A 9507-nucleotide genomic window follows, 5' to 3' on the forward strand; every position below is an offset into this window, starting at 1 on the left:
GTTTGATTGAGGAATTAAATTTTTCATTTTGTTTAATTTTAATTAATTATAATTTGTAATCAAATGTCACATGTGTCTAGTGGTCACCATATTGGGCGATTCAACTATAGTTGAATTCTATCATGTGTCTTGTACTTACTTATCTCAGTCCATATTGGATGTGTAAGTCCTCACACAGTCCATCCACTACTTTCATTGTACCTATCCAAAAATATAACTGTCTCTAATTACATCAAAGGCAAATTCTCCACAAGGATGATGAGGTCTTTCTCTTGTTGGCTCAAGTACTTTCTTTCTTTTTATTCCTCACCTTTTATCTACTTCACACTCCTTACTGGATCATCTTTACAAATCCTGTTTAACGTGCCATTCACCTTTGAGAAAAATCTGTCACTGTAGTGAAAGTGTTAGTCACTCAATTGTGTTCAACTCTTTGCAATCCCATAGAATGTAGCCTGCCAGGCTCCTCTGTACATGAAATTCTCTAGGCAAAAAAAGTGGAGTGGGCAGCCATTCCCTTCTCCAGGGGATATTTTCAACCCAGGGATTGAACCTTGGTTTCCTGAATTGCAGGCATATTCTTTACTATCTGAGCCATCACCTCTTCTCCTATCCTAAGGACTTGTCTATTTTTCTGCTCCTAAGCAAAGCAAAACTGGATGAAAGACTGTGTATAATAGCTCTATCTCCCAGTACCTGATTTTTTATTTTCCTTCATTCTATCAAAATTACTCTGACCAAAATCAGTTGCCCTGCCATATGACTAAACATAGTGTTGTGTCTTGTCGTTCTAATGACTTGACTTCTCAGAGGAGCTTGGTATATGTCTAGGGAATTGAAATGTTCACAGCAGGTCTAGAGAAATACATGATAATTTCTTTTACTCATTAGCTCAGAGTAAGGTAAGGATGGAGGTAAAGGGATTTTTGAGGACAGAAAACTAGTTTTAAAAAATGGTCATCTTGGATAATGGGAATGTGATTCTTACTAATGATACAAAATGGGAAAAAGAGTGAAAAAGTTGGCTTAAAATTAACTATTCAAAAAACTAAGATGATGGCATCCGGTCCCATTACTTCATGGCAAATAGATGGTGAACAATGGAAATAGTGAGACTCTATTTTCTTGGGCTCCAAAATCACTGCAGATGGTGACTACAGCCATGAAATTAAAAGACACTTGCTCCTTGGAAGAAAAGTTATGACCAACCTAGACAGCATATTAAAGAGCAGAGACATTACTTTGCTGACAAAGATCCATATAGTCAAAGCTATGGTTTTTCCAGTAGTCATGTATGGATGTGAGAGTAGGACAATATAGAAAGCTGAGTGCTGAAGAGCTGATGTTTTTGAACTGTGGTGTTGGAAAAGACTCTTGAGAGTCCCTTGGACTGCAAGGAGATCCAACCAGTCCATCCTAAAGGAGATCAGTCCTGACGGAAGGAGTGATGCTGAAGCTCCAATACTTTGGCCACCTGATAGGAAGAGTTGACTCATTAAAAAAGGCCCTGATGCTGGGAAAGATTGAAGAGAGGAGGAGAAGAGGACAACAGAGGACAAGATGGTTGGATGGCATCACCAACTTGGTGAACATAAGTTTGAGCATGCTCCAGGAGCTGGTAATGGACAGGGAAGCCTGGAATGCTGCAGTCCATGGGATTGCAGAGTTGGACATGACTGAGCAACTGAGCTAAACTGATTTATACATGTTTATGACTTCTAGTTTTGAAATGATATTATAGCCTGAATTTCACAGAGCCTCAGAAAAGGCAAGAAAAGACAAAAAATTTTTTAAAAAAAAGAATATTTTGAAGTCATTGAAGAGTTACTAAGTCAACCAAGATTTGGAGTGTCAAGCTCTTGAAAGAAGAGAACTACAGAAAGATAGGATGACACTTGTTAAGCATCTTTTCTTAGAAGAATGTGCCAGTTTTTGGTGTGATACCAGAAGCTGCAAGTCAAGCAGATGGCTTTGGTTAGTAGGAAAAGAAACCAGCAAATATTCTGGCAGTCCCTTGTCCTTCAGAGGAGATTTTAAAAATTTCAGTTTGGGACTGCCAAGACAGTAAAAACTTGAAGATCCAAGTTCTCGGAAAGAAGAGAGGAACAAAGAAGTAAGCCTGATATTCTGGTAGCTTTACCATGACAAATTTCTTAAATTTTCCAGCTGAGAAGGGCAAAGACTAAGAAGGCAAGTGGAAAACCACTGAAAAAGCAGAGTACTAGAATTTTCAGCAGTCTCCCAATGCTAAGAAAACAAAGACAGGAGTTTAGGACATATAAGAAAGTGGGTTAAAGTAAATTTAACAGGCTATCATTTAGGATCCCTGTATATGTTTAGCCTAAAACTAAGGGCAAAGTATCTATACATAGAAATTCAAAAATTCTGCAGTTGAGCTAGGTGAAAATTAGAAAATCAGAGTAGACTTGCTAGCAGTCTCCCAGTTCTGAGAATTTCAGAACTGGAATTCAGAACTTGAAAGGAGGTGAGACCATAGTAAACTTCACATGATTAGATATTCTGAAGTCCTTTCCCCCAGGAGCAGAGTAAGCAGGGCTTTATAAAAATGGCAGACCAACAGTTTCTTTCAGTCCTTAAGGCAATTTAGGTGATTCCCCTACTATGATCTACCAGAATAGTGAGTGTCAATAAGCCCTCATGCTTTTTCACATAAAATATTCAGGGTTTAGTAAAAAAAAAAAAAAAAAAAATTAAGACACACCTCCCCCCCCCAAAAAAACCCCAAAATATAACAGAAAATAGGTACATAGATGGCCTAATCATTGGAGTTATCAAAATGGATATGAAAATATTATTATTAATATGTACAACACAATTTTCACAATTTCATCAGAGAATTAAAATCTCTATATTAAAAACCCTGAAAGCCTGGAAAGTGTAGACCTGACTTATACAACAGTAGAAATTAAAATTTTAATGCATGGGATTGTCTTTATAATAAAGGCAACATGAGGAGTTTAGGATACTCTCCCCCACAGAAAAGAAGTACAAAATAAAACCAAATTATTTAAAGCAACATTTTCAGGGAAACACAGAGAAGTAGATAACAATTTCAAAAGTGTTTGCTCATAGAAAACTAAAAAAACAGATATGAAATACTTAAATACAGATCTAAACGGAGAAATATATACACCAAAACTAGTTAGAGTGTGAAGTTTTTCCTCTATGTAATGGATGAAATATGTAGACAAAAGAGATAAGGCATAGAAGATTTGAACAGCACCATTAACCAACTTGACCAAGCTTACATACAGAGAGAACACCATCCAACAGAATAGAGTATACATTATTTCCAAGTGCACCTGAAACATTTACTAGCATAGACAATATACTTGAAATAAAATGTCTTTTTAAAAACTGAAATACATAAAGTATGTTTTCTAATCCCAAAAGGATTAAGTTAGAAATCAAAATAGAAGGAAATCTGGAAAATTTCTAAATGTATAAAAATTAAATACTACACTGTTAAATAATACAAGGTTCACACTTGAAATTGAAAAAAAAAAAAAAAGAGAGAGAGAGAAAATATATTTTCAATAAAAATGAAAACACAATCAAAATGTGTGAGAGGCAGCTAAAAGAATGCTTAGAAGAAAAGGTACAGCATTAAATGCTTGTATTACAAAATGTAAACTTTCAAATCAATGCTCTATTTCAACCTTAATGAACTAGAAAAATAAAAACAAATTAAATCCCAAAGCATGTAGAAAATAGGAAACAGTAACTATGAGAGTTGGTATCAATGATGTAGAACAAAAGAAAGCCCTGTTTTCTTTTTGTTTGTTTGTTTTGTTTTTCCTTAAAGAAGCAGATAGTATTTTGTTTTGTTTTGTTTTGAAATTTATAGATCATATAGTCTCTGTAACAGTTATTCAACTCCACTGTTGTAATACAAAAGTAGCCATAGCTAATAACAAATAAATCAGGTTGGTAATCCAACACAAGTTTATTTACAAAACAGGGAGCAAGACAGATTTGTCCTGTGACTTGAAACTTGATGACACCTTATACAGAATATAGAAAAATAATAGAGAAAACCAGTAAAGTCAAGAGTTGGCTCTTCCCAAAGAACAAACGTATTGATAAAACTTTGGCTAGATTAACTAAGAAAAAAGGGAGAATACACCATCAGGATTGAAAGAAATGTTATCTCGCAGGTTTAAGGGATTAAAAAGATGGGGGAAAAAAAATCTGTGAATATGTCAGTAAGTTTGACAATGGTTAAAATTGGTCATTTCCCTGAAAAATACAAATTACCAAAACTAACTCAAGAAGTAACAGAACATCTCAACAAATCTAAGGCAAATAAAGAAGCTGAATTAGTAATTTAATATGTCCAGAAAGGAAATTCATACCCAAGTGGATTCAATAGCAAATACTATGAAATATTTAAAGAAGAAAAAATTACTGATCTTTAAAAAAAAAATGACAAATTTAAGAATAGAATATTCTGCAACTCATTTTATGAGGCCAAATTTGATTATGTTGATATTAAAGTTCTATGTTGTATTATGTTGATATTATGTTGATTTTACGTTGATATTAAAGCCAAAGTCATCACATAAAAAAATCAAAAGCCCTATAGACCCACATTCCAAATAAATATAGATCTAGTTCCTTAATAAAATAGCCACAAATTAAATTTAGCAATATGTGCAAAGAATAATGCACTATAACCAAGTGGGATTTATCATTGAAATGCAAGGTTATTTTAGCATCTGGAAATCAGCTAATGTTATCTAATAAAGAAGTGAAATTATATGATCATCTCTGTAGATGTGGAAACACCCTCTGACCGAACTCAAATTCATAATAAAATCCTTCATTGAAACAGCAAGAAAAGGACTAGCCTCAATCTGATATGAGCATCTGTTAAAAACCTATAGATAATATTACCCTTAATGGGGAAAGACAGAAATTTCAACCTAAGTTTTTAAAAAAGCAAAAATGCCAGCTATAAATACTTCTTTCCAGAAATCTTTACCTTTTCCATTTGGTAGCTCTGCTCATAGACATGGATGATTTGTTGTGCTCTGCTAATCAATTCTGTGCATAGTCAAAGTGAAAATGACAAACTTTCAGAGCACTTTATCACATACTAGCCACTATACTAACTTCCATATATATATTCTATTGGTTTATTCTTAGATAAACTCTTAGAGATATATATGCTCTCTTTTAACATTTGGGAAGACCGATGCTCTCAAAAGTTAATATTATAGAACTTATGAGAGATAAAGCTAAGATTCTCCTCCAATATTATCTGATGTTATTTCTATCACTTAGCAAATAATTTTAGGATTTTAAAATTCTAGAGCATTTTAGCTGTTTTTATTTTATCACTATTCTTTGTTATTAGAGGTTTTTAAAAACCACCTTTCTTTTTAAAGCAAATAACTTTCAAAAATATTTAACAAAGGACCACAGATTCTTTGAAATTCCTCTGACAATTCCATGATAATTGATACAAAATATATATACTATCCAGTTCATCAAGTGTGAAACATATATATTGTAGCATCTTATTATAAATTTAAAAGAATAGCTGTTTAGTAGTCACTGTTGCTAAATTTATATTATGTATTTATACATTCCATATTTTGAGGTATTATTCATAGATCCTTTGTTTCATTTCTGCATGAATTTTATCCTTCTGTAGGGAATATCCTACAGCTCTAATGCAGTTAACATGCTTCTCAGTGGATATACACTTACTTCTATATCCCTAAGGGTACAAATAAAAATATTCAGATTTATTGCTTTTCAGATTATAGAGAGATTTAACATTTTATGTATTGGACTTTATGATACCATAAATACCACAGAACATTTCACCCTATGTCACTCAGCAGGAAAAAGTACATTTTATTTCTCCTCCATATGTTAAATTACTGATTTTATTAATAAAGGAACACTTCTCCAAACCAGCTTTACTTCAGAATAACATTTTTAAAAAGAGAAGCATGATACTCAACCTATAACCTTATATTTTAGAAAATCAACCTATTATCCAGGACTTAAGCAACTAATTCTCACAGTTACTATGACCTATTCATTTTTGCAAATTTATCTAAAAGCTGTATAGGATCCCTTTTCACACTTCACTGTTGACCACACATGGAAATTGTGTTCATGTGTGTGTGTGTGTGTGTGTGTGTGTGTGTGTGTGTGTGTAGTGAAACAAGATATTCTGTTCGGTTCAATCACTCAGTTGTGTCCAACTATTTGCAACCCCAAGGACTGCAGCACGCCAGGCTTCCCTCTCCAACACCAACTCCCAGAGCCTACTCAAACTCATGTCCATTGAGTTGATGATGCCATCCAACCATCTCATCCTCTGTCGTCCCCTTCTTCTCCCGCCTTCAATTTTTTCCAGCATCAGGATTTTTTCAAATGAGTCAGTTCTTTGCATCAAGTGGCCAAAGTATTGGAGTTTCAGCTTCAGCATCAGTCCTTCCAATGAATATTTAAGACTGATTTCTTTAGGGTGGACTGGTTAGATTTCCTTGCAGTCCAAGTGACCCTCAAGGGTCTTCTTCAACACCACAGTTCAAAAGCATCAATTCTTCAGCACTCAGCTTTCATCATAGCTCGACTCTCACATCCATACATGACTAGTGGAAAACCAAAGCTTTGACTAGACGGACCTTTGTTGGCAAGGTAATGTCTCTGCTTTTTAATATGCTGTCTATATTGATCATAACTTTTCTTCCAAGGAGTAACTGTCTTTTAATTTCATGGTTGCAATCACCATCTGCAGTGAGTTTGGAGCCCAACAAAAGAAAGTCTGTCACTGTTTCTATTGTTTCCTCATCTATTTGTCATGAAATGATGGGACTAGATGGCATGATCATAGTTTTCTTTCTTTCTTTATCTTATTTTACAATATTGTATTGGTTTTGCCATACATTGACTTGAATCTGCCATGAGTGTACATGTGTTCCCCATCCGGAACCCCCCTCCTACCTCCCTCCCCATCCCATGCCTCTGGCACCAGCCCCGAGCACCTTGTATCATGCATCGAACCTGGACTGGTGATTCGTTTCACATATAATATTTTACATGTTTCAATGCCATTCTCCAATGTCATACTGCCCTCACCCTCTCCCACAGAGTCCAAAAGACTGTTCAACACATCTGTGTCTCTTTTGCTATATCACATATAGGGTTATTGTTACCTTCTTTCTAAATTCCATATATATGTGTTAGTATACTGTATTGGTGTTTTTCCTTATGGCTTACTTCACTCTGTATAATAGGCTCCAGTTTCATCCACCTCATTAGAACTGATTCAAATGCATTCTTTTTAATAGCTGAGTAATATTCCATTGTGCATATGCACCACAGCATTCTTATCCATTCATCTGCTGATGGACATCTAGGTTGCTTCCATGTCCGGGCTATTATAAACAGTGCTGTGATGAACATTGAGGTACACATGTCTCTTTCGGTTCTGGTTTCCTCAGTGTGTATGCCCAGGAGTGGGATTACTGGGTCATATGGCAGTTCTATTTTCAGTTTTTCAAGGAATCTCCACACTGTTCTCCATAGTGGTTGTACTAGTTTGCATTCCCACCAATAGTGTAAAAATGTTCCCATTTCTCCACACCCTCTCCAGCATTTATTGCTTGTAGACTTTTGGATAGCAGCCATTCTGACTGGTGTGTAATGGTACCTCATTGTGGTTTTGATTGCATTTCTCTGATAATGGGTGATGTTGAGCATCTTTTCATGTGTTTGTTAGTCATCTGTATGTCTTTTTTGGAGAAATGTCTGTTTAGTTCTTTGGCACACTTTTTGATTGGGTCTTTTATTTTTCTGGAATTGAGCTGCAGGAGTTGCTTGTATATTTTTGAGATTAATTCTTTGTCCATTGCTTCATTTGCTATTATTTTATCCCATTCTGAAGGTTGTTTTTTCACCTTGCTTATAGTTTCCTTTGTTGTGTAGAAGCTTTTAATTTTAATTAGGTTTCATTTGTTTATTTTTGCTTTTATTTCCAATATTCTGGGAGGTGGGTCATAGAGGATCTGGCTGTGGTTTATGTCGGAGAGTGTTTTGCCTATGTTCTCCTCCAGGAGTTTTATAGTTTCTGGTCTTACATTTAGATCTTTAATACATTTTGAGTTTATTTTTGTGTATGGTGTTAGAAAGTGTTCTAGTTTCATTCTTTTACAAGTGGTTGACCAGTTTTCCCAGCACCACTTGTTAAAGAGGTTGTCTTTTTTCCATTGTATATTCTTGCCTCCTTTGTCGAAGATAAGGTGTCCGTAGGTACGTGGGTTTATCTCTGGGCTTTCTATTTTGTTCCATTGGTCTATATTTCTGTCTTTGTGCCTGTACCACACTGTCTTGATGACTGTGGCTTTGTAGTAGAGACTGAAGTCAGGCAAGTTGATTCCTCCAGTTCCATTCTTCTTTCTCAAGATTGCTCTGGCTATTCGAGGTTTTTTGTATTTCCATACAAATTGTGAAAGTATTTGTTCTAGTTCTGTGAAAAATCCCGTTGGTAGCTTGATAGGGATTGCATTGAATCTATAGATTGCTTTGGATAGTATACTCATTTTCACTACATTGATTCTTCCAATCCATGAACACGGTATATTTCCCCATCTATTTGTGTCCTCTTTGATGTCTTTCACCAATGTTTTATAGTTTTCTATATATAGGTCCTTTGTTTCTTTAGGTAGATATATTCTGAAGTATTTTATTCTTTTTGTCGCAATGGTGAATGGAATTGTTTCCTAAATTTCTCTGTTTTCTCATTGTTAGTGTATAGGAATACAAGGGATTTCGCTGTGTTAATTTAATGTCCTGCAACTTAACTATATTAATTGATTAGCTCTAGTAATTTTCTGGTGGAGTCTTTAGGTTTTTCTACATAGAGGATCATGTCGTCTGCAAACAGTGAGAGTTTTACTTCTTCTTTTCCAATGTGGATTCCTTTTATTTCTTTTTCTGCTCTGATTACTGTGGCCAAAACTTCCAACACTATGTTGAATAGTAGTGGTGAGAGTGGGCACCCTTGTCTTGTTCCTGACTTTAGGGGAAATGCTTTCAATTTTTCACCATTGAGGATAATGTTTGTTGAGAGTTTGTCATATATAGCTTTTATTATGTTGAGGTATGTTCCTTCTATTCCTGCTTTCTGGAGGGTTTTTATCATAAATGGATGTTGAATTTTGTCAAAGGCTTTCTCTGCATCTATTGAGATAATCATATGGTTTTTATTTTTCAATTTGTTAATGTGGTGTATTACATTGATTGATTTGCGGATATTGAAGAATCCTTGCATCCCTGTGATAAAGCCCACTTGGTCATGATGTATGGTCTTTTTAATATGTTGTTGGATTCTGTTTGCTAGAATTTTGTTGAGGATTTTTTCATCTATGTTCATCAGTGATATTGGCCTGTAGTTTTCTTTTTTTGTGGCATCTTTATCTGGTTTCGGTATTAGGGTGATGGTGGCCTCATAGAATGAGGTTG

Source organism: Dama dama, chromosome 15, assembly GCF_033118175.1.
Source record: "Dama dama isolate Ldn47 chromosome 15, ASM3311817v1, whole genome shotgun sequence".
NCBI classification, from domain to species: Eukaryota; Metazoa; Chordata; class Mammalia; order Artiodactyla; family Cervidae; genus Dama; species Dama dama.